This window comes from Macaca nemestrina, chromosome 4, assembly GCF_043159975.1.
Source record: "Macaca nemestrina isolate mMacNem1 chromosome 4, mMacNem.hap1, whole genome shotgun sequence".
Lineage (NCBI taxonomy): Eukaryota > Metazoa > Chordata > Mammalia > Primates > Cercopithecidae > Macaca > Macaca nemestrina.
The window spans coordinates 50,421,040-50,446,805 of record NC_092128.1 but is presented as its reverse complement, the minus strand read 5'-3'; positions in this window follow the sequence as shown (position 1 = coordinate 50,446,805).

Genomic DNA, 25,766 nt, shown 5'->3' with positions numbered 1-25,766 from the left:
TTGGCTCTTCAACTGGAACTGTCCAAATGGCTTCCAGGACTGGAACTGCTTTTATTTTCTGCCTTTGAGTGCTTTTACGTTTCTTCTCCAACCAAGTCAGCACTGACTAAAGTGGATTATCCTTTGTTGTCCTCGGTAGTTACAGACCCTTCTGCCTAAGATCATGAAGAGGAGACACATAGGAATTTGTCTTTGGTTCTTGTCCTGGAATGGAAAGCGATTTCTGTCAATTATTGAGAGCAGAAGTTATTGGATTCATTTGGATGGTTTATTTAAAAAGCAGGCACCGGGGCTGCAGTCCTAGAGATTCTGGCTCTGCAGGTGTGGGATAGGGCCTGAAGCTTCTTTCCATAATTTTAAAAAGTTTCACTGCTAAGTCTGATGGACACTGAAGTTTGAGAATTATTGCTATCAAACCTACGTAAGACAGAGTAAACAGTTATAAGAATAATTCTCCATATCTGGTTAATCCAAAATGCATTATTGTATATTAACTATGGACATAATGTATTTTCAAATAGTTCTTTTCAACAAATACATCATGAACATCTACTTTGTATTAGGATCTCTTCTTGGAGGTGGAGACATCGAAAAAGAATCAGACAATGTTTTCCTCAGGCAGCTCATAGTTTGGTGGAGGAAATGAGAAAATATACATTATAGTAACAAATGTATCATAAATAGAAAAATATCTATAGAATAAAAGTATATGGAAGCAGTTGATACATTCTGAGGTCACAAATGGAGACTTTACAGAGGAAGTGATATACAAACTGGATTCTGAAGGATGCATTGACGTGTACTAAATGGATTATGGCAGGGAAAGTAATCTAGAAAGAGGTACTGGTTTGTGTATAGGCACAGAGTTGTGCTTGAGTAACTGCAAGTAGTTTACTTTTGGTGGAGCATAAGATATAAGGGAAAGAGATGTAAGAGATGAGTCTGAAGAGATAAGTAAGAAGCAGATTATGAAAGGTCTTTATGTTCCATGCAAAATATCTTAGATTTGTGTCCATTATGTCAGTAGTTTTTGAAGATTTACTGCATCAAGGACTTTCCAGAAATAATCTATCAGAATGTTTCACATATTTATTCAAAAATTTGTTTCACATAAAATGTTTCACATACATATTCAAAAAATGTTGCATCTCATTTCGGGGAAGTCGTGGTCATGGAACCCCTCTTTTAGACAATCCATAAACAGAATCACATGGTCAGGTTTGTGTTTCAGATTAACTGCCCTTGTTATCAGGTCAGTAAGTTGGACTTATGAGGAAAGGCCACACTAGAGACAGGGAGTTGTGTTAGGAGGCACTGGCCATAGAAATGAAATGGAGAGTCACCATGGTCACATTTCAGAATTGTTTGTATAGAAAAAAGACGGAGTTGAAGACCCTGCCCAGGTTTCTGACTAGGCTTTTTATTATACAGGAGTGTTATAAAATGGAATAGGAAGCATAAGAAGAATTCTCATGGCAAAAGCAGTGTATATAAATTTGATATGGAGTAGATGTTTTGGAAAGAGTTGTATCCATGGGTCTTTTGCTCAGGGGAGAGATCAGTGTAGCACATACAGCTGGTGCCCCACTACATCTGTACCATATCCATTCTTCCTTGCTGATAGAGCTCTGACTTTGTTCCCTCAGCCTTCTCTGTGCATCCATGTGATCTGGGAAGGTGAGACTAGCTTCATCCTCAACAAGGGATGCTGAGAGGCTGCTCAGCTTGAATGGTCAGTTCCTGTTGTGTTGATACTGTTCCTTGATTCACTTCTGGTTAATGAGAAATAAAAGGATGTTTTCTGGGCTCTACAAGAAGAGTTCCTTAATGTTTAAGAAGACAATGAAAGAAAAGAAGTTCTCTTTTCTGTCTCTGGCCATTGATGTGTGAGAATGTGAAGCCTAGAGCAGGTGCAACCATCTTGAAGCCAGTTGTGTTGATACTTCACAACAGATTTAGTGGGGGTAGCAGCTGCATATATTACACTGGATAGATAGATAGCTGTCTCTATTTGTCTATCTATTGTGGTGAAAAACAAATGGTAAATAACAAATTTACCATTTTAACCATGGTTAAGTGTACAGTTTCATAATATCATGTATATTCACATTGCTGTGAAACAGACCTTTAGAAATTTTTCATCTTGCAAATCTGAAACTTTACACCCATTAAACAACTGTTCCTTTGCCCCTCCCCCAAGCCCCTGGCAATCACCATGGGTTTTATTAATGAATAAGCTATAATTAAAACCATGAAACGAACATAATCCTTTCCAGAAAGAACACAATACTGGGAACATGGATGTTTTAGGAGTAGGCAGTGGAAGAGTTCCACAACAGAGATGAAGAAATATCAAAAGTGGAAGGTAGAAAGAGAACTGGTAAAACATGACGTCATGAGATCCATTAGGGAGAAGGATTGGAGGAAGGAGTAGCTACTTCCAAGTGCTGCAGAAAGGTATTAAAATAAGGTGTTAAAATATCAACACTATTGAGTAATTAGGATGTCACGGGTGATGTCACATGGTAAGAGTAGTTTCAGTGGAGTAAGAAGGTTAGAAGCGAGAGTTGAAGAGTGAATAGCAACTGAGTAAAGAGAAGGTTTCACAGCAAAGGGAAAGCTATACAATGAAATTCCCACTTTTCTAAACTGAGATAAAGTTGAAACTTACCCATTTATTTATTTATTTATTTTTTATTATACTTTATGTTCTAGGGTACATATGCACAATATGCAGGTTTGTTACATATGTATACATGTGCCATGTTGGTGTGCTGCACCCATTAACTCGTCATTTACATCAGGTATATCTCCTAATGCTATCCCTCCCTGCTCCCTACACCCCACAACAGGCTCCAGTGTGTGATGTTCCTCTCCCTGTGTCCAAGTGTTCTCATTGTTCAATTCCCACCTATGAGTGAGACCATGTGGTGGTTGGTTTTCTGTTCTTGTGATAGTTTGTTGAGAATGATGGTTTCCAGCTGCATCCATGTCCCTACAAAGGGCATGAACTCATCCTTTTTTATGGCTGCATAGTGTTCCATGGTATATATGTGCCACATTTTCTTAATCCAGTCTATCACTGATGGACATTTGGGTTGGTTCCAAGTCTTTTCTAGTGAATAGTGCCCCAATAAACATACATGTGCATGTGTCTTTGTAGCAGCATGATTTATAATCCTTTGGGTATATCCCCAGTAATGGGATGGCTGGGTCAAATGGTATTTCTAGTTCTAGATCCTTGAGGAATCGCCACACTGTCTTCCACAATGGTTGAACTAGTTTACAATCCCACCAACAGTGTAAAAGTGTTCCTATTTCTCCACATCCTCTCCATCACCTGTTGGTTCCTGACTTTTTAATGATTGCCATTCTAACTGGTGTGAGATGGTATCTCATTGAGGTTTTGATTTGCATTTCTCTGATGGCCAGTGATGATGAGCATTTTTTCATGTGTCTGTTGTCTGCATAAATGTCTTCTTCTGAGAAGTGTCTGTTCATATCCTTTGCCCACTTTTTGATGGGGTTGTTTGTTTTTTTCTTGTAAATTTGTTTTTTCTTTGTAGGTTTGGATATTAGCCCTTTGTCAGATCAGTAGATTGCAAAAATTTTCTCCCATTCTGTAGGTTGCCTGCTCACTCTGATGGTAGTTTCTTTTGCTGTGCAGAAGCTCTTTAGTTTAATTCGATCCCATTTGTCAATTTTGGCTTTTGTTGCCATTGTTTTTGGTGTTTTAGACATGAAATCCTTGCCCATGCCTATGTCCTGAATGGTATTACCTAGGTTTTCTTCTAGGGTTTTTATGGTATTAGGTCTAACATTTAAGTCTCTAATCCATCTTGAATTAATTTCCATATAAGGAGTAAGGAAAGGATCCAGTTTCAGCTTTCTACTTATGGCTAGCCATTTTTTCCCAGCACCAGTTATTAAGTAGGGAATCCTTTCCCCATTTCTTATTTTTGTCAGGTTTGTCAAAGATCAGATGGTTGTAGATGTGTGGTATTTTTTCTGAGGGCTCTGTTCTGTTCCATTGGTCTGTATCTCTGTTTTGGGAGACAGAGCAAGACCTTGTCTAAATACATACATAAATATCAAAACAGAGATATTTATGTATTTATTTAGACAAGATCTTGCTCTGTCTCCCAGGATGAAGTGCAATGGTGGGATCTCAGCTCACTGCAGCCTCTACCTCCTGGGCTGAAGTGATCCCCCTACCTCAGCCTCCTGAGTAGTTGGGACTACAAGTATGCACCACCAAACCTGGCTAATTTATGAATTTTTCTGTAGAGATGGGGTTTTGCATGTTGCCCAGGCTGGTCTCACATTCCTGGACTCAAGTGATCAGCTCACCTCAGCCTCCCAAAGTGCTGAGATTACAGGCTTGAGCCACCGTGCCAGGCTAAACTCACTCCTTTAATACCCGGCTAATATGTTGCTTGTGTTCAGTTCTATGCTATACAGAGTGATGCCATGGGACTGGAACAAAACAGAAGCTTGAGCTTTGGAGGCCCTGCCATCATCCCACTGCCTAAACGAGCACATTTATGCTAGGGCAACTTTGACTATGTCAGCTTTGGTCTAGTTTTATGAGCTCTGTGACCATATATTGTTTTATACTTACATGAGGGTCTGGGAGAAGGTATTGCTTCTTCAAAAAGGTTGAACTTGCCCAGCAGAGAAAACTAATTGCAATGCTGTCCTAGTTTTAGAGCTTGGGAGACATATTTGGTCCTTTCTCTAGCATTGCTTATAGCACAGACTTGTCTGCTTTAAATTCAAAGCAGCATCATTATTTTTATTTATTTATTTCCCTATATCAGTTTAGGTGGAAAATACATTAATATTATGTAGTGACAAAGGTCACTTTTCTCTCCATAAGTTTTTCCTCTGTATCTGCAAAAATGGGCATTTCACCAAAAGATTGCAGTCTGTTTAATTATAACCCCAAGTAGCTGAGATGCCAGTTTAGTGGCCTAATGCCATTCATCCTCTGAAACTCTATAAATGGAAAGAATTTACAGCAGATTCCTGGATATCCTCAGGGCTAACTTCAAACGTGACGGGCTTGTAAACTCCCTGAGCTTGACCAAAATAAATTGTTTTTATCTTCTCTTAAGGAGATTAGTGGGTGAAGATGATCTTAAACTCCACAGAATAAACATTGTCAGATAATAAAAATATCCTCATTCCCAGGAAATCATGTAAAAAATAAAATTTGGATGTTGATGAACATCTCATTTAGTCATTTAATTTATATTCAGCAAACAAACCAAGTATCTAATATTTGTAAAGCTCTGAGGCAATGTTTGTCTAAAGGTGTCCTCTGTAAAAAACATTAAATGTTTTGTGACAAAAAAAGAATCTCTTATTTTTGGAAAGTCAAATTTGCATATGTTGGGATGTTTCAGTTTGTTATGAGAATGATATGTGTAGTTTGGTGGCTCTTCTCTGTTGGAAAATATTTATCTTGGCTGGGTATGGTGGCTAATGCCTGTAATCCCAGCACCTTGGGAGGCCGAGGCAGGAGGATCGCTTAGCCCAGGAGTTCAAGACCAACCTGGGCAATGTTGTGAGACCCTGTCTCTATGAAAATAATAATAAAAGAGAATATTTATCTTTTCTCTTTCTGTTTCAAATCGTTGCTTCCAACATCAAATAGATATGAGGGATTCTCCTGTCCATTAACATTCAGAAGTTAAATCCAGACTAAAGTGCTGTTAAGATAAGATGAAAATTTGCTGAGTTACTCAGTAAAAGTTGGGATATGAGCAGAACCATCTTTGAAATAGTATGTGAAAAGAATCTTTTGGATAGGCAGATTGGTTCACAGAATGTTTCATGCTTCCAGTGAACGAAATAAGTTTTGAAGCAACTTGAGGCAGTAAGTATTGATTAAATCCCCCAAGGATAGACACATGTTTATATGACAAAGAAAAGTTTTTGGAGGACAAACCATCCTGGGCTTCTGAATATTTAAATAAGAATATTTCACTACTCTACCAACATAGTGGTGTTAAATAAAAAAGTAGTGACCGAACAAAGTTCTTTTGTGTCTATTTTGCTACTTTGCAGTCAGAGTATATGCTGGGATCTAATCTAAGGTATCTGTTTATTCATTTGCCTGATTCCCAAAATGTCTCACATGTAAAATTGCTTGCTGGCATTTAGGTCCTGTGGGTTCTTACAGATTTGGAGATTTAATTGCCTACCTATTCATTTTATTATGAAGTGGTCAGCCTGTGAAGCCAGCTCTAAGCTGATAATCACCTAGGAGGAGGAACTGCTGGTTTTTACCCTGAAGATTTTAATTATCATTGGTAGCTCAAAAATAGTAAGTATCTTTAAGGTTGCAATTATAAAGAATTTTTGACAGCAGGAAAAACAGGGAATGTATTTTGATGTTAGAAGTGCCCAGATAGAAGGGAAACACTTTTCACAAATGAATGCCCTGATTGCAGAGAAGACTATAATTGGATGTCCTCTTTTGTTTCTCTTTCCTCAAATTCCCAAGACAACCAATTTAACCTTTAAAAAGGCCTTCTTTGGACTAAAGGCATTATTCTCCCAATTTTTAGCAGTCAACTTATTAAAAAAAGGAAACAAAACCCAAAACAAAACAAAACCACTAAGAATTTCAAACTAAATAGGCCTACGGGTTAATTTCTGCCCGTAGGCCACCAATTTCCACTCTCTGCTCTAAATCTTCCTTACTACATATGCAGGGGTGATTTCTTTTTCTTCTAAGTTTGTGTAACAATTATTGTCTGTACAATTCATTTGGAAGTTAATAATAAACTGCCTCGTGACATATTTCATATTTTATCTTGAGTTATTTAATTTTTTGTGGCTCTGAAACTTTTCACTTGTCTTGAACCGCAAATCAATTGTTAACCCTTTAGTGCAGAAACTGTGTCTGATATTTCTTTGCATTTCCCCCAGTGCCAAACACAATGAATCCTCAACAAATTAATGTTATTTTGTTCTATTTCATAAGGATGCATAGTATTCCAAATCTATGCTCACCTTTTCTACAAGAGTACTGAAATTATAGAAAATAAGATATAGTCAGTTATATTCATGAAGCAATGTGTATTTCTTCCTGCAAATCACTGCAGAATTTTAAAAAAGATGTGAATACTCAAAAGCAGACTCAGTAACTGACTCACAAATGCCTCAGACGTGCTTCCCACTTCCCCCTTTCTTTCACTGAAGAGTGAGCAGGTGAAGAAGGAAAAGCAGCAGCACCATATTAGGAACTTTACATACCCATCTTTTAATTCTCACAGGTATGTATGTAGGAATTATTTTCCCCATTTTAGAAATGGGCAATTGAGATTTATAGAAGTAATGTACAGGGTCACATAGCTGCTGTTGGAGCTTGGGTTTCAATTTTCGCCTGTTTGACTTGCAAATATGGGCTCTGTCTTTGCCAGGCAGCTTCTACTTGGATGCTCCATGAAGGCGGATGCTTATAAATGCTCCAGATGAAGGGGCTACAGGACAAAGTCAGCAAAATGCCAAAATGGTGACTTGGCTTTATCCCTAACAGTTCTCGCCTGTCTTCATTTCTCAACTTTGCACCCTGTTGGCTTCAGTTTCTTCATGTTTCGCCTGGCTACAGGAAGCCATATAGCTTCTTCTGAGGCAGGTCTCCCTGAGCCTGAGCATCAAACCTACAATTAAAGCTAGATCTTTACTTTGCTGCATTCTTATTAAGGCTTTAGTTCCTTATCCCATTACTGTTGTCTATTAAGTCAATCTTCATTTATAGATTGATGGCCATTGATGAATTAATGTTATTCTTCTAGATAACATTTAAAAGAATATTTAGAAGACAATAGGTCTTTCTAGGAATTTTGGATGTGATGGAAGGCACAACGCAGGAGTTTTTGGATTAGGAGTTGTTCATTTCCACCTTCAGACAAAAGTTCTATGATATATATATATAAAAGGAAAAATGCTTTTTTTAATTAGAAGCTCTTTTTTTATTGTTCAACAAACAAGAAATTCATTTGAATAAGCAGATTATTTGCTAACATCATGCACGTACAGCATCGAGCACATTGTGGAGACATTCTACTTGCCCTATTCTAAGGAAACTGTGTCTTCAATAAGTGCATAGAAGGGGTTTCACAAAGCAGTAATAAAATAACTTAATGGAAGCCAGTAGGCTGAGATGGCTCCAATGCCCTGGATTCCTATGTAAACAAAATGAAAATTAAGTTTTGCTAATCATAGATGGCCAAAGTAGCATTAGTTATATAATATGGAATTTTTCGCTGAGATAAACCAAATATAACAACTGCTCAAATTTTAACCAATGAAATAATGTTGTTACTCTGCTTCTGCATTCATCCTGTAAAAGCCTACCCTTCAAACTCCTCCCCTGGAGCCCCAAATCACTTCCCACTTAATGCTGCCTGATTCATGAATCATCATTTGCTCAAATAAACTCCTTAATTTTTTTCTTTTTTTTCACTCTTCCAAAGAAATATTCGCAAAACTCCTTAAATTTTAATGTGCCTCAGTTTATCATTTACAGTAGGATATTTTTATTGATATATCTTTTATTAATACATAATATTTGTACATATTTGGGGGTTATATGTAATATTTTGCTATATGCATACAATGTGTAATGATCAAATCAGGGTGATTGAGATATCCATCACCTTAAACATTTATCTTTTCTTTATGTTAGGAACATTCCAGTTCTTCTCCTCTAACTATTTTGAACTATACAATACGTTATTGTTAAGTATAGTTACCCAGCAATACTATCAAACACTAGATCTTATTTAACTGTATTAGATCCTTATATTTAAGTTAAATAGATCTTTCTATTCAACTGTATTTTTGTACCCTTGATTTCTCTTCATCCCCCTGCTTCTCATTCTCTTGTAATCACCAAATAGCTTTCTACCTCTGTGAGATCCATCTTTATTTTGCCCCCACATATGAGTGTGAACATGTGGTATTTGTTGTGCCCAGCTTATTTCACATAACATAATGCACTCTAGTTTCATCCGTGTTGCTGCAAATAACAGGAGTTCATTCTTTTCATTGCTGAATAATATTCCATTGTGTATATGTACCACATTTTCTTTATCTATTCATATGCTGATTTGATGAACACTTAGGTTGATTCTATATCTTGGCTACTGTAAATCATGATGCAATAAACATAGGAATGTGGAGTGTAGAGTGCACATGTCTCTTTGATTTATTGATTTCCTTTGTTTTGGCTGTGTACCCAACAGGGGGTTGCTGGATCATATGGTAGTTCTATTTTTAGTTTTTTGAGGAAACTCCATACTGTTTTCCATAGTGGCTATACTAATTTACATTCCCACCAACAGGGTATGAACATTTCTCTTTCTCTACATCCTTGCCAGTATTTGTTATTTTTTGTCTTTTGAGTAAAAGCCATCTTAACTTGGGTGAGACAGCACCTCATTATGGTTTTAATTTGCATTTCTCTGATGATTAGTGATGTTGAGCATTTTTTCATATATTTGTTGATCATTTGTATGTCTTTGATAAATATTTATTCAGATATTTTGCCCATTTTTAATTGGAATTTTTTGTTCTGTTATTAGTTGTTTGAGTTCCTTATATATTTTGGTTTTTGATCCCTTGTTGAATGAATAGTTTACAAATATTTTCTCCTATTTTGTGTGGGTCATTTCTCACCTTTGTTGATTGTTTCTTCCTCTTTTGTGCAAAAGCTTTTTAGCTTGATGTAATGCTATTTGTTTACTTTTGCTTTTATTGCCTATGCTTCTGAGGTCTTACCCAAAATGTCTTTGCCCAGACCAATGTCCTGAAATGTTTCTCTGGTGTTTTCTTCTAGTAGTTTTATAGGCTCAGGTCTTATATTTAAGTCATTAAATTTATTTTGATTTGATTTTTCTATATGGTGAGAGATAGGGGCCTAACTTCATTCTTCTGTATATGGTTATCCAGTTTTTTCAAATCCGTATATTGAAAAGGATGCCTTTTCCCCCATGTATGTTGGCATCTTTGTGAAAAATGAGATGACTGTAACTGCATGGATTTATTTCTGGGTTCTCTATTTTGTTTCATTAGTCTATATGTTTTTTTAAATGCCAGCACCGTGCAGTTTTGGTTACTATGGCTTGGTAGTATATTTTAAAGTCATATAGTACAATGCTTCCATCTGTATTTTTTTTGCTCAAGATTGCTTTGGCTATTTGGGGTCTTATGTGGTTCCATAGGAGTTTAGGGATTGTTTTCTCTACTTCTGTGAAGCCTGCCATTAGTATTTTATTAGGAATTGCAATGAATTTATGTATCTTTGTGGGTTTTATTGCCATTTTAGCAACCTTAATTATTCTGACCCATGAGCATGGGATATCTTTCTATTTTTTTTGTGTCCTCTTCAATTTCTTTCATCAGTGCTTTGTAGTTTTCCTTGCAGAGATCTTTCACTTCTTTGGTTAAATTTATTCCTAGGTATTTTATAATTTTTGTAGCTATTGTAAATGGGGTTGCTATCTTTATTTCTTTTTCGGTTTGTTCACTGTTGGTGTATGGAAAACACTACTAATTTTTGTATATTGAGTTTGTGTCCTGCAACTTCACTGAATTCATTGATCAGTTCTAATAGTTTTTTGGTGGAGTATTTAGGTTTTCTAAATGTAATATCACATCATGTGTGAACAAGAATAATATGGCTTCTTCCATTCAATTTGGATGCCCTTTGTTTTTTGTGCCTGATTGTTCTGGCTAGGACATTCAGTACTATGTTGAATAAAAATGGTAAAATTGGGCATCCTTGTTTCAGATCTTAGTAGAAAGGCCTTCAATTTTTTTTCTTTCAGTATGATGTTAGCTCTGGACTTGTCAAAAATGGACTTTATTGTTTTGAGGTATGTTCCTTCTATACCCAGTGGTATGGTTAGACTTTGCCCACCCAAATCTCATCTTGAATTGTAATCCCTCTAATCCCCATGTGTCAAGGAAGAGACCAGATGGAAATAATTGAATCGTGGGAGTGGTTTCCCCCATGCTGTTCTATGATAGTAAGTGAGTTCTCATAAGATCTGATGGTTTTATTAGAGGCTCTTCCCCCTTCACTTGGCACTTCTCCTTTCTGCCTCCTTGTGAAGAAGGCACCTTGCTTCCCCTTCACTTTCTGCCATGATTGTAAGTTTCCTGAGGTTTCCTCAGCCATGCTAGACTGTGAGTCAATTAAACCTCTTTCCTTTATAAATTACCCAGTCTCAGGCAGTTCTTTATAGCAGTATGAAAACAAACTGATACACCCAGTTTATTGAGAGTTTTTATCATAAATGGATGTTGAATTTTATGAATGCTTTTTCAGCATCTATTAAAATGATCATATGGTGATACGGTCTTTGTCCTTGATTCTTAGAAGCAGTGTTTTGGAAAGTGTTATTCTATATCAGAATTAGAGGTAGTTAAAAATACTGGTTCCCGTGCCCAATGAACCAGACTGTCTATTTTAAGAAAATGTTCATTTAGATTGGTGAAGTTGTCTTGATAAGTTTTTCATAATCAAAGCATAATCAAAATTTACTTCCTGGAAAATACATTATTTTTGGTTAATTCTGCTGCTCACAATTACCAAATATATTTGAAGACAAAAATATTTCATATAAAAAAAGTCTCTGGATCACCAAAGTCAAAGATAACCTACACAATTTTCTTTAGCACATTACACAGAGGTAGAGTATACTATATTCTTTATGCTGGGTAAAATGTCACAAATATGCTTCTTTACATTTTAGTATTTCCCAGAGAGTAACTGGGATTTTGTATAGAAGACGAAAATGTGCTGAGCTACTAACTGCCAAACCAGTCAATTGTGCAATCACTTAACCCCATTTAATATATTCTGTCTTATATCCTAAAGCTTTTTTTTCTTCCTCTTTTATGCTCTTTCTCTCTCTCTCTCTCTCTCTCTCTCTCTTTTTTTTGAAACAGAGTCTCACTCTGTCACCCAGGCTGGAGTGCAGTGGCACGATCTCGGCTCACTGCAGCCTCTGCCTCCCAGTCTCAAGTGATTCTTCTGCCTCAGCCTCCCAAGTAGCTGGGATTATAGGTATGTGCCAGCACCCCCACTAAATTTTGTATTTTCAGTAGAGATGAGGATTCACCGTGTTGGCCAGGCTGGTCTCGAACTCCTGACTTCAGATGATCTGCATGACTTGGCCTCCCAAAGTGCTGGGATTGCAGGTGTGAGCCACCACACCCAACCTCTTTCTCTTTCTTCTTATTTTTTAATTCCATGGAAGGCGGTCCTTTTAGGAAAAGCAATTGTATCTGAAATAATTTTTTGGAAATAAAAAAATTAAAAACAAGAACCAAAAAACCTCTTGAGTAAATTCCCTGATACGGATAACATGGTGGTTTTGCTTCATTCTCCTTAAGTTGGAGAGTGATTGGTCCGTGACTCAGGAAGAGTTTGATCCTGGCTTTATGGTTAACAGAATTTGCAGTCTTGCTGATGTAGCTGCCTCTTGCCGTGCTCCAAGTTTTCCATATGTAAAATGAGGAGACTGGAATGATTAATTTCTGATGTCCCTTCCAGCTGTATAGTAAGGAAAGGAGCAGCAGTAGTCTTTGCAAATGTTTTCCTTGTTAGAACATGTTAATATTGTCAGGAATCTTTTCCATTTTCACTGTGAAATAATATCCATGTTTCTCTTAAGAGAAGACTCAGAAACAAAACATAAAATGGATCATTTGCATTTAAACTACTTAAGTATGACAGAAATTACTCACTTATTTAAGTGAATCAGTATTTTCACTTGAAATCTAGTGTATCTTCATGCATTTCTTAAGTTAATCACTTCAGGAAAATGGCTCTGGAGGTGGGTAGGCCAAAGTTAGCAAAAGAAGGTAATTAAAAAAAAATCCAACAATGCTTTTAATGTGTAAGTACTCGAATGAGTATTTCCTTAGGAAATGAGTTTGGTCAGCATTTCAGAGTAAATCAACTAGAAATTAAAAATCGGCATGCTCTTTTATTTGTTTGGTTTTGTTTTTAAATTAAACTGATCTCTTCTTGCCCCTTGTTCTGTTCTCTAGAAGAGTGGCCCCAATATTTTTGAATATGCACATCTATCAGCAAAACAACAACAACAACAACAAAAATCTCTCTCTCTTTCTATATATATATATATATATATGGCCATCTCTAGTTAGTATCTCAAGAAACAATATGCAATTGGGAAGAACTTCATTATTAGAGAATGTAGATGGAAGCGTTTGAATAATTGCAAATTTGCAGGGGGCTGACACAGGGCCACATATGATTAGATCATTGTTATTTTTATTTACAATATGGCAAAGAACACACTAAAAATAGAAATGTTTACTCTGTCATTTTTTTTTCTTGACCTTGCATCGCTACTTTTATCTTCAATCTGGGTTTCCTTGCAGAGATTGTTGTAAAGCCCTCTGAAAACTTTGGGAAGATTTAGTTTAGTATAAAAATAATCTGTAAATCTATTTAATTAGCCATACACAGTCTTTAACTCAATGCAACATGTTGAAAGGTAAGAAACCAGTGAACAGGCCAGGTGGGGAAGAACTGACCTTTTCTCAATATCCTGTACATGACATATGTGACACATGACTCTCTGACATACAGACTGAAGGTGAGAACAAAGTTTCTCTCAACAGAAAATATTAGTAAAACTTAATTTCCCTTTTTATTTCTGGAATAAAATAAATGGAAATTCAATGTTTTCTTCCCAAATCCCACTTCAAAAATTACTGTTCTGACAGTATAATAACAGGGGCAAGCTGCGTATAGCAAATGAGAAATGACTTTTTGGAGTCATGACTAGCAGCAACTACATAAGAAGTATAAAAGATATGAAATATGTTTCTCCTTCCCTCTTTCGTTCTTCCAGTAGTCAAGCATGTGCCTTTTTAGCAATAATTAAGTTGATTTTAATTCAGGCGGGAAGAGCAGAAACGAAGAGTCTGTCTGTCATTACTATCTTCTCTAAAAATAAGCCACTTTATGAGTTTGTGTTGATGACTTTCCCTTCCTATGTGGTGTGTGGCTTTCTTAACCAGGAATTCTTATCCGCTGAGATAGAAACACTATGATAACCGTCCTTGGTTAGGGCCTTAACACAAAAAGTTAGTTCAAGTGCAAATTGTCTATTTTCTTATAGGGACTATATTCCCTTGCACAGAAGGAAAAATAGAATACCATTGAAATAGAATATGTTACAAGGCTTTTAAATCACGATTAATATAGCTGCCCAACTGCCTGTTTTGACAGTTGGAAGCCATTCATATTTTCCTTCTGTCTTTTCCGAGTCTCTGTTATTCTCTGGGGTATGTTGTGAGATATATAAAGCTAAGCTCTGCACACTGATGGTGGTTTTGCCCTGAATAAACATGTGTAGTCAGCCCACATGTTTTCTTGTGTAGATCGTCTTAGTGATCTCGTGGCTGCTTTTGAGTGTAGTACTTAACTTTCTCTAGTGTGAAACATTCTGTCTTCAAATGCATTTGGCACTTGCTAGTAGCTGAGTTAACTGAAAATAGTGCATTTTTCTCCAGGCAGTGATTTGCTTTGATCATGAAAGAACATTTCCTGGGATTACTCTGAGATAGCATGAAAAGAAAAATGATTATCACAAATACAGTTTTGATGTCCACCTTTAGATACATGCTTCACAAATGACTACTGTATACTTAAAACATGTCCAAGACATATAAACTCAGGAGAGGAGTTTATCTTATTTTTAGAACCTGAAAATCTTTGGAGCTAAATAATATAAAGGAGACGTGAAAAGACTTGACATTTCATAACCATTCTACGTTAAAAATGAATGCGTACAACATACTATCCAGTGCTGTCATTGTCAGAGAGGGAATAGAGGAAAGCTTGCCAGGATAAAACATAATGCCATACTATCTGCCAGAAAGCCAAGAAGAGAAGTTATAAACCCCATGCTTCTAATTAGAATCACTTATTTAAAATCGATTTTTTTGTTTAAACTGTATAAGCAATACATTCTTCTTGTAAAAAAAAATTAAATAGTAATGTTTCCCCACTCTCCCCACAGACCATCTGCTTTCCAAATCCTGCTTCCCAGCTCTCCAGAAGGAGCCATTATTAACTATTATTAAGGGTTTCTTACACATGCTTCCATGCATTGTTGATACATATTAAAGGACATGTGAGAAAACACGCAGACACATACATACACACACAAATCACTGGACAGTGAGCTAAGGTTCCTAGAAGGTGGAGTTCTGAGTGAATCAACACACAAAAATGTGGGTGTCATCCATACGGAGGTACATTGATTCATAGGTCATACATAAGCAATTGCTTTTCTATGCTCATTTAATCTCCCAGAGTCACGTCATGCCTCTAGCTAAGGTTTCTTCCAGCTTTCCAATGATTTCATGCAATTGTTGCCCAATCCTGCTAGATTGTAGTGACACTTCCATTAGTTCCATTGCATTAGTTCTGTGCACTTCTATTAGATGCATGCACGTACATTAGTTCTCAGTTATTGGATAAGGCCTTTCTTGATTACTTTTACCGTTGTATCAAAAACTCTCTCACGCTCTCTGTTTTTTTTTTTTTTTTTATTTTAATTATACTTTAAGTTCTAGGGTACATGTGCACAATGTGCAGGTTTGTTACATATGTATACTTGTGCCATGTTGGTGTGCTGCACCCATCAACACATCAGCACCCATCAACTCGTCATTTACATCAGGTATAACTCTCAATGCCATCCCTTTCCCCCTCGCCCCTCCCCATAATAGGCCCCAGTGTGTGATGTTCCCTTTCCAGAGTCCAAGTGATCTCATTGTTCAATTCCCACCTATGAGTGAGAACATATGGTGTTTGCTTTTCTGTTCTTGCGATAGTTTTTTGAGAATGATGGTTTCCAGCTGCATCCATGTCCCTACAAAGGGCATGAACTCATCCTTTTTCATGGCTGCATAGTGTTCCATGGTGTATATGTGCCACATTTTCTTAATCCAGTCTGTCCCTGATGGACATTTGGGTTGATTCCAAGTTTTTGCTGTTGTGAATAGTGCCCCAATAAACATATGTGTGCATGTGTCTTTATAGCAGCATGATTTATAATCCTTTGGGTATATACCCAGTAATGGGATGGCTGGGTCACATGGTATTTCTAGTTCTAGATCCTTGAGAAATCGCCACACCGTTTTCCACAATGGTTGAACTAGTTTACAGTCCCACAAACAGTGTAAAAGTGTTCCTATTTCTCCACATCCTCTCCATCACCTGTTGTTTCCTGACTTTTTAATGATTGCCATTCTAACTGGTGTGAGATGGTATCTCATTGTGGTTTTGATTTGCATTTCTCTGATGGCCAGTGATCACGAGCATTTTTTCATGTGCCTATTGGCTGTATGCATGTCTCCTTTTGAGAAATGTCTGTTCATATCCTTTGTCCACTTTTTGATGGGGTTGTTTGTTTTTTTCTTGTAAATTTGCTTGAGTTCTTTCTAGGTTCTGGATGTTAGCCCTTTGTCAGATGAGTAGATTGCAAAAATTTTCTCCCATTCTATAGGTTGCTCCGATGGTAGTTTCTTTTGCTGTGCAGAAGCTCTTTAGTTTAATTCGATCCCATTTGTCAATTTTGGCTTTTGTGGCCATTGCTTTTGGTGTTTTAGACATGAAATCCTTGCCTATGCCTATGTCTTAAAGGGTATTACCTAGGTTTCCTTCTAGGGTTTTTATATGGTATTAGGTCAAACATTTAAGTCTCTAATCTATCATGAATTAATTTTCATATAAGGAGTAAGGAAAGGATCCAGTTTCAGCTTTCTACTTATGGCTAGCCAATTTTCCCAGCTAAAAATGGATTCCCATTTATTAAATAGGGAATCCTTTCCCCATTTCTTGTTTTTGTCAGATTTGTCAAAGATCAGATGGTTGTAGATGTGTGGTATTATTTCTGAGGGCTCTGTTCTGTTCCATTGATCTATATCTCTGTTTTGGTACCAGTACCATGCTGTTTTGGTTACTGTAGCCTTGTAGTATAGTTTGAAGTCAGGTAGCGTGATACCTCCAGCTTTGTTCTTTTGACTTAGGATTGTCTTGGCAATGCAGGCTCTTTTTTGGTTCCATATGAACTTTAAAGCAGTTTTTTCCAATTCTGTGAAGAAACTCATTGGTAGCTTGATGGGAATAGCATAGAATCTATAAATTACCTTGGGCAGTATGACCATTTTCACGATATTGATTCTTCCGATCCATGAGCATGGTATGTTCTTCTATTCGTTTATGTCCTCTTTTATTTCACTGAGCAGTGGTTTGTAGTTCTCCTTGAAGAGGTCCTTTACATCCCTTGTCAGTTGGATTCCTAGGTATTTTATTCTCTTTGAAGCAATTGTGAATGGAAGCTCATTCATGATTGGGCTCTCCGTTTGTCTGTTACTGGTGTATAAGAATGCTTGTGATTTTTGCACATTGATTTTGTATCCTAAGACTTTACTGAAGTTGCTTATCAGCTTAAGGAGATTTTGGGCTGAGATGATAGGGTTTTCTAAATATACAATCATGCCATCTGCAGACAGGGACAATTTGACTTCTTCTTTTCCTAACTGAATACCCTTTATTTCTTTCTCTTGCCTGATTGCCCTAGCCAGAACTTCCAACACTATGTTCAATAGGAGTGGTGAGAGAGGGCATCCCTGTCTTGTGCCAGTTTTCAAAGGGAATGCTTCCAGTTTTTGCCCATTCAGTATGATATTGGCTGTGGGTTTGTCATAATAGCTCTTATTATTTTGAGGTACTTTCCATCAATACCGAATTTATTGAGCGTTTTTAGCATGAAGGGCCGTTGAATTTTGTCAAAGGCCTTTTCTGCATCTATTGAGATAATCATGTGGTTTTTGCCTTTGGTTCTGTTTATATGCTGGTTTATGTTTATTGATTTGCGTATGTTGAACCAGCCTTGCATCCCAGGGATGAAGCCCACTTGATCATGGTGGATAAGCTTTTTGATGTGCTGCTGGATTCGGTTTACCAGTATTTTCTTGAGGATTTTTGCATCGATGTTCATCAGGAATATTGGTCTAAAATTCTCTTTTTCTGTTGTGTCTCTGCCAGGCTTTGGTATCAGGATGATGTTGGCCTCATAAAATGAGTTAGGGAGGATTCCCTCTTTTTCTATTGATTGGAATAGTTTCAGAAGGAATGTTACCAGCTCCTCCTTGTACGTCTGGTAGAATTCAGCTGTGAATTCGTCTGGTCCTGGACTTTTTTTGGTTGGTAGGCTATTAATTATTGCCTCAATTTCAGAGCCTGCTATTGGTCTATTCAGGGATTCAACTTCTTCCTGGTTTAGTCTTGGGAGAGTGTAAGTATCCAGGAATTTATCCATTGCTTCTAGGTTTTCTAGTTTATGTGTGTAGAGGTGTCTATATTATTATCTGATGGTAGTTTGTATTTCTATGGGGTTGGTGGTGATATCCCCTTTATCATTTTTTATTGCATCTATTTGATTTTTCTCTCTTTTCTTATTTATTAGTCTTGCCAGCGGTCTATCGATTTTGTTGATCTTTTCAAAAAACCAGCTCCTGGATTCGTTGATTTTTTGGAGAGTTTTTTGTGTCTCTATCTCCTTCAGTTCTGCTCTGATCTTAGTTATTTCTTGCCTTCTGCTAGCTTTTGAATGTGTTTGCTCTTGCTTCTTTAGTTCTTTTAATTGTGATGTTAGGCTGTCAATTTTAGATCTTTCCTGCTTTCTCTTGTGGGCAATTAGTGCTATAAATTTCCCTCTACACGCTGCTTTAAATGTGTCCCAGAGATTCTTGGTATGTTGTATCTTCTTTTTCTCATTGGTTTCAAAGAACATCTTTATTTCTGCCTTCATTTCGTTATGTACCCAGTAGTTATTCAGGAGCAGGTTGTTCAGTTTCCATGTAGTTGAGCGGTTTTGATTGATTTTCTTAGTCCTGAGTTCTAGTTTGATTGCATTGTGGTCTGAGAGACAGTTTGTTATAATTTCTGTTCTTTTACATTAGCTAAGGAGTGCTTTCCTTCCAACTGTGTGGTCAATTTTGGAATAAGTGCGATGTGGTGCTGAGAAAAATGTATATTCTGTTGATTTGGGGTGGAGAGTTCTGTAGATGTCTATTAGGTCTGCTTAGTGCAGAGTTAATTTCAATTCCTGGATATCCTTTTTAACTTTCTATCTCATTGATCTGTCTAATGTTGACAGTGGGGTGTTGAAGTCTCCCATTATTATTGTATGGGAGTCCAAAGCTCTTTGTAGGTCTCTGAGGGCTTGCTTTATGAATCTGGGTGCTCCTGTATTGGGTGCATACATATTTAGGATAGTTAGCTTTTCCTGTTGAATCGATCCCTTTACCATCATGTAATGGCCTTCTTTGTCTCTTTTGATCTTTGATGGTTTAAAGTCATTTTATCAGAGTCTAGGATTGCAACCCCTGCTTTTTTTTGTTCTCCAATTGCTTGGTAGGTCTTCCTCCATTCCTTTATTTTGAGCCTATGTGTGTCTCTGCATGTGAGATGGGTCTCCTGAATACAGCAAACTGACGGGTCTTGACTCTTTATCCAATTTGCCAGTCTGTGTCTTTTAATCGGACCATTTAGTCCATTTACATTTAAGGTTAATATTGTTATGTGTGAACTTGATCCTGTCATTGTGATATTAGCTGGTTATTTTGCTCGTTAGTTGATGCAGTTTCTTCCTAGCATCAATGGTCTTTACCTTTTGGCATGTTTTTGCAGTGGCTGGTACTGGTTGATCCTTTCCATGTTTAGTGCTTCCTTCAGGATCTCTTGTAGGGCAGGCCTGGTGGTGACAAAATCTCTAAGCATTTGCTTGTCTGTAAAGGATTTTATTTCTCCTTCACTTATGAAACTTAGTTTGGCTGGATATGAAATTCGGGGTTTAAAATTCTTTTCTTTAAGAATGTTGAATATTGGCCCTCACTCTCTTCTGGCTTGCAGAGTTTCTGCCCAGAGATCTGCTGTTAGTCTGGTGGGCTTCCCTTTGTGGGTAACCCGACCTTTCTCTCTGGCTGTCCTTAACATTTTTTCCTTCATTTCAACTTTGGTGAATCTGACAATATTATGTGTCTTGGAGTTGCTCTTCTCGAGGAGTATCTTTGTGGCGTCCTTTGTATTTCCTGAATTTGAATGTTGGCCTGCCTACTAGGTTGGGGAAGTTCTTCTGACTGATACCCTGAAGAGTGTTTTCCATCTTGGTTCCATTTTCCCCCTCACTTTCAGGCACACCAATTAGACCTAGATTTGGTCTTTTCACATAATCCCATATTTCTTGGAGGCTTAGTTCATTTCTTTTTCCTTTTTTTTCTCTAGACTTCTCTTCTCACTTCATTTCATTCATTTGATCTTCAATTATTGATACTCTTTCTTCCAGTTGATGGAGTCGGTTACTGAAGCTTGTGCATTTGTCAAGTATTTCTCGTGTCATGTTTTTTATCTCTGTCAGTTTGTTTATGGCCTTCTCTGCATTGATTATTCTAGTTATCCATTCATCCATTCTTTTTTTAAGGTTTTTAATTTCTTTGCGCTGGGTATGTAGTTACTCCTTTAGCTCTGAGTAGTTTGATCGACCGAAACCTTCTTTTCTCAACTCGTCAAAGTCATTCTCCATCCAGCTTTGATCCGTTGCTGGCAATGAGCTGCGTTCCTTTGGAGGGGGAGATGCGCTCTGATTTTTTGAATTTCCAGTTTTTCTGCCCTGCTTTTTCCCCATCTTTGTGGTTTTATCTGCCTTTGGTCTTTGATGCTGGTGATGTACTAATGGGGTTTTGGTGTGTGTGTCCTTTCTGTTTGTTAGTTTTCCTTCTAACAGTCAGGACCCTCAGCTGTAGGTCTGTTGGAGATTGCTTGAGGTCTACTCCAGACCCTGTTTTCCTGGGTATCAGCAGCGGAGGCTCCAGAAGATAGAATATTGCTGAACAGCAATTGCTGCTGTCTGATTCTTGCTCTGGAAGCTTTGTCTCAGGGGTGTACCCCGCCATGTGAAGTGTGAGGTGTCGGTCTGCACCTAGTGAGGGATGTCCCCCAGTTATGGTGCTCAGGGGTCAGGGACCCACTTGAGCAGGCAATCTGTCCATTCTCAGATCTCAACCTCCATGCTAGGAGATCCACAGCTCTCTTCAAAGCTGTCAGACAGGGTCATTAACATCTGCAGAGGTTTCTGCTGCTTTTTGTTTAGCCTTGCCCTGTCCCCAGAGGTGGAGTCTACAGAGACAGGCAGGCCTCCTTGAGCTGCAGTGGGCTCCACCCAGTTCGAGCTTCCTGAAGGCTTTGTTTACCTACTTAAGTCTCAGCAATGTCTAGTGCTCCTCCCCCAGGCTCGCTGCTGCCTTGCAGTTAGATCTCAGACTGCTGTGCTAGCAATGAGGGAGGCTCTGTGGGCATGAGACCCTCCCAGCCAGGTGTGGGATATAATCTGGTGTGCCATTTGCTAAGACTCTTGGTAAAGCACCATATTAGGGTGGGAGTTACCTGATTTTCCAGGTGTTGTGTGTCTCAGTTTCTAAAGGGATTCTCTTCCCCATTGAGCTTCCCAGGTGAGGTGATGCCTCGCCCTGCTTCAGCTCTCACTGGTTGGGCTGCACCAGCTGACCAGCACCGATTGTCCGTCACTCTCCAGTGAGATGAAACTGGTACCTCAGTTGAAAATGCAGAAATCACCCGTCTTCTGTGTCACTCGTGCTGGTAGCTGGAGGCTGGAGCTGTTCCTATTTGGCCATCTTGCTCTGGGGAACTCACTCTCTCTGTTTTTTAGAGACAGGGTCTTGCTTTGTTACCCAGGCTGGAGGGCAGTGGTGTGATGATAGCTCACTGCCTCGAACTCCTGGGCTCAAGAGATCCTCCTGTTTCAGACTCTAGTAGCTAGGACTACAGGGGCCAGCCACTGCTCCTGGAGATATATATATATATATATATATATAAAATATATATATATTTTATATTTATGTATATATATATGGGGGAGGGCAGGTCTAGTGCTGTTACTAACAAACCTTCTACAATTGTTATGGATTTAATTTGTTGGCCAGTATGTAAATAAATAGCAGAAAGAGAGATTATCATACAGCAAAAAATGGAAGATACAATGACTGTATTTATAGCTGTAGACTCATTGACTCTATTTGTACTATGGGGTTTCAGTGGTTGGAAGTGGAAAGTATAGTCTCCTAGGAAGAGATTGTCTTTGGTTGAGAGCACGCAAAATGCTCACATCATGGGAAAAAATAGACATATTCCAGTTATCTATTGTGTAACAATCAGCACAAATGATAATGGCATTAAGCAACCAGTTTCTAATTCCCACAATTTCTGGGGTCAGGAATGTGGCCTGAATCCAGTATTGATGGCTTGTCTCTGCTTTACAAGGAAAGACTAGGAGGCTGGGGCTGATATCCACAGGAGGCACGATAGCTCACATGTCTGATAGTTGATGCTGTTTGTTGGCTGGGCCTCAGCTGAGGCTGTAAACCAGAGCACCTGAAGGGCCTCTTCATGTTGCCTAGGCTTCCTTAGAGCAGAATCGGGATTCAGGAGCTAGTATACCAAGAGGCAGAACATGGAAATGGCCAGTTTCTTGTGGCCTGGGTCTGGAAACGAATCCAGTGTTACTATTTTCCCTATTCTATTGATGAAGCAGTAAAAGAGCCCATATCCAAGAAGGGGGACACAGACTCCATTTCTCTGTAGGAGCTAGGTAAGCAAACAATCAGAAAACCAAAACACTCAGATGAATTGTTTATATATTTTCTCCCACATTAGATGAAAAAAAATCTCTAAAGAGTGTTATGTTGAGCCACTCTACCTATAAGTAGTATAAAAGCAAGCTTCTCTTCTTCTAACCCCATACTTGGTATTATAATACATTTTGCTGTTTTCCAGTTTCCTTTTATTACACACAGCTTGAAATACTAATATTTATTTTTAGTATACAATTTTCTTCCCTTTTTATTGCCTGTATAGCATTCTCTTGTATAAATACATGGACTTATTTAATTAGTCTCCAGTTTGATTTTTAGTTATTTTATATTTAAATAACACTTATCAGTTACTAGACACTGTTCTAAGCCCTTTATAAATATCAATACATTGACTTTTCATAAAAATCTAATGACATAGAGTCTTTTATTATCCCCTGTTTTATAGATAATGAAACATAGCAACAGAGAGGTTAAGTATCTTGCCTAAAGTCAAACAGCAACAAGTAGTGGAGCCCTCAGAGTTTAGTCTTTTGATCATCATGCTGTGCTGTCTGCTGTCTGTTAGCAGGTATTGATTTTTTACCCCATTTTTTACTGGTATAAGCCATGCTATAGTGGACAGCCTTACACACACTGTGAGCACTTTTCTTGGCAAAGGTGAATTTCTTTTGAAAGTATTAAAGCCAAGACTTCAGAAACCCTCACTTGCGCAGGATCTCTGAACACTGAGAATTGCAGAGTATTTTTGGTGGAGGATACCGGGATTCAACCAGGAAGCACATTGAAATAAGCAATTCTGGTAAATTTTCTCAATAGATCTTAAGACAAAAGAAAGGACCTGATTTCCAAAACTCTTCAAATTTGTTTTATTTTCCCGTTATACATATTCACTTTTTTCCCCCTTAAACAACGGAAATTTAGTTTTCACGTTTTTGGAAGCTGGAAAGTCCGAGATTAAGGTGCTGGCAAGGTCATTTTCTTCTGAGGACTCCTCTCCTTTTTATTTTATTTTACTTTTTAAAATTTTTATGGGTACCTAGCAGATGTATATATTTATGGGGTACATGTGACATTTTGATACAGCCATACAATGTATAATAATCATATCAGGGTAAATGAGGTGTCCATCACCTCAAGTATTTATCATTTCTTTGTGTTACAAACATTCCAATTATACTCATTTAATTATTTTAAAATGTACAATAAATTATTGTTGACTGTAATCACCCTTTTGTGCTATCAAATACTAGATCTTATTCATTCTGTCTACCTATATTTTTCTACCCATTAACCATCCTCATTCCCCCTTCGTACTCCACTGCCCTTTCCCAGTCTCTGGTTAACCATCATTCTACTCTCTATCTTCATGAATTCAATTGCTTTAAATTTTAGCTCCCACAAATGAGGGAGAACATGTAAAGTTTGTCTTTCTGTGCCTGACTTATTTCACTTAACATAATGTCCTGCGGTCTCTCCTCTTGGCTTGCAGGCAGCTACCGTCTTTCTGTGTGCTCACGTCACCTCCTCTATGTGTACGTGTAGATGGACAGTGAGCGAGCTCTCTGATGTCTCTTCCCCTTGCCCTTTTTTTCCCAATTGGACTTTTTAAAATTATGATAAAAGTCACCATCCTAACCATTTTTAAGTGTATAGTTTATTTAATACAGTGAAATGAGCTTAGCTGAATACAATTTGCCTTGCTGTATTAAAGAGGATCTCCAAAATTACACAAGTTTCTGGCCTCACAAAGCTTAGATCTGCCTTTGTTTCTAGGACAAATTCCTATGAGTGAAGTTGCTAAGTCAAAGGTCTGCTTATTTTAAATGTTGATAACAATAATAATATTTAACACTAATGTAGAACTTTCTTTGTGTGAGACACAATTCTAATTACTTTGAAAACACTAATTTATTTCTTGCCATACACAATAAGTAGATATTATTATCCACACTTTCAGTTGAATAAACAGAGGCACAGAATTGTTATAATTTATAAAAACAAATATTTCCACATCATATTCTTAAATGGTTTCACCAATTCTGAGTGTAAATGAAAAGTGCATGTTATAGAATATTTTAATTTTTAAAGTATTTGATAGTCAAAGCATTTTAATATACCTCTCATGTTATGAGAGACATTGAGTAGCCTTTCCTGTGCTCACTGGCTAACTGTACTGCTTTTTCTGTAAATTGGAACTGATCTTTTAACTTTCTATTCATTAAAAATCCTAGATGCTTTGAGATATGAGGTACACATGAGGTCAGATGGACTCCAGCTATATGAGACAGGCCACTGGATTGATTCTACATTGATTTCAGAGAATGGCAGCCAATGCGGAGATGATGTGTGAAGAAGTAATAGCAATGTTCAAGAGTTGTGGCAAATGAAAATATTGTATTAGGCATCTTGTTTGGTATCATCTAGACTCAATCCAAGTGGATAATTCTTATAAAAGAAGAACAGGTATAAAACACTGAGAACTCTGGAATAACATGGCAGTCACTAGCATGTGAATTGCAATTTTTTTTACATTAGGTCCTTTTGTATTTTCTTTTTTGAGACAGGGTCTCCCTCTGTCATCCAGACTGCAGTCCAGTGGTGCAATCTCTACTCACTGTAGCTTCAACCTCTAGGGCTCAAGTGATCTTTCCACCTCAGCCTTCTGAAGAGCTGGGACTACAAACATGTGCCACCACATCTGGCTAATTTTTAAATTTTTTTTAGAGACAAGGGCTCCCTAAGTTGTCCAGGCTAGTCTTGAACTCCTGAACTCAAGTGATTCATCCGCCTTGCCTCCCAAAGAAAGTGCTGGGATTACGGGCGTGAGCCACCACATCTAGCCCATTAGGCACCTTTAAGATCCAAATTCCAAAATGTTTTGCTCATTGTGAGAAGTAAGAGAATAAACAAGACCCATGAGATTTGATCAGGACAGGCCACAGGATGGGTCCAGAGTGTTTAGTATGGAAATTTTCTATATAGCCAAAGTGGCCATCAAGAAAATATGACTGCTAAAATCACTA